The sequence below is a fragment of the Vombatus ursinus genome, unplaced genomic scaffold (genome assembly GCF_900497805.2).
Source record: "Vombatus ursinus unplaced genomic scaffold, bare-nosed wombat genome assembly UNPS02014884.1, whole genome shotgun sequence".
In the NCBI taxonomy this organism is placed as follows: domain Eukaryota; kingdom Metazoa; phylum Chordata; class Mammalia; order Diprotodontia; family Vombatidae; genus Vombatus; species Vombatus ursinus.
The window spans coordinates 1,424,702-1,425,889 of NW_020954662.1; positions in this window are offsets into that span (position 1 = coordinate 1,424,702).

A 1,188-nucleotide genomic window follows, 5' to 3' on the forward strand; every position below is an offset into this window, starting at 1 on the left:
TCTTCTCTTCTCTTCTCTCTGTCTCCCTCCCTCCGTCCCTCCCTTCTTCCCTCTCCCCCCTCTCTCTCCTCTCCTTTCTCCCCTACGCCTTCTTTTTCTGACACCCCCCCCAACACGCGCACACACAATCCTTTCCCTTCCAAGAAGGGGTGATTGAAGGAGGAGGAAGGTGTCTAGTTGGCTTGGGGGGTGTGGGTGGGAGGAGAAGGGAGGTTATATAGGAAGACTTTTGGAGAGAAAGGGAATAGAGAGGGTAGAGGGAGAGTGATCCTCTACGTAAGTTGTTTAAAGTACTTTACTTCTTGGAGGAGGAAGGAGGAGGAGGAGGAGGAGGAGGAGGAGGAGGAGGAGAGAAGCAGTGGTGACTGGGATCTGATAGGCTCTGACTTTTCTTTTATTCATGAGGAGGAAAGGGGGCCCGGCGGAAGGGACCGAAGGGCCAATAGCGAAAAGAAATTTACAATGAATATATCTGTATTTTAAAATCCGCGGTTCGGCCTGATCAGCAGGAGAAACAGAACTGCTCATTAAAATTTGGGGCGAACGTGGCGGGGGTAGAGGAGAAAAAGCGGGGGCATTGAGGGGTCTGCAGAACATAGCCAAACTTTGTCCCAGTATCTTTGATGAATGGACTAGATCCACAGCGGATTCCCCCCACCCCACCCCAAAGAAGCGGCGGGACGGCGCTCACCACCAGCCCAAAGGAATGCTCATTTCTCCCCTCCTCTCCTTCTTGCTTTCTGGGTGTCTTGGTGCTGTCCCTCTGGCCCCTTCCCTACACTCCCCCTTTTCCCATTAAAGTAGAGGGAAAAGGCGTCCAGTTGTCTACCAATCTCATTCTCTCGCTCGATCGCCTTTCCTCCTTTTTCAGGGGCGTCGGCCGCTCAGGTCAAGAAATTAAGAGAATTAAAAAGGGAAGCGATTTGGGGAGGAATTTCTGTACTGTCTTCTGGACGGTGTCGCCACCTCATCTGCCAGGGCCTTCCCCGAGTCCCACAGTGCCACCTGATATAGCTTCCAGGAGGGGTAGGGAGTGGGGGCGTAATACTTGTATTTTGGGCCAGTTTTTGAATAGGCGAGTCTCTTTCTCTTTTGCCAGGAGCCCTCTTCGAACTTCTCCCCTTAATTCTTCCCCCTCCCCAATCCGCACACAGAAATCTCCAGTCCTACCTAAATCGAGCTGCCCAG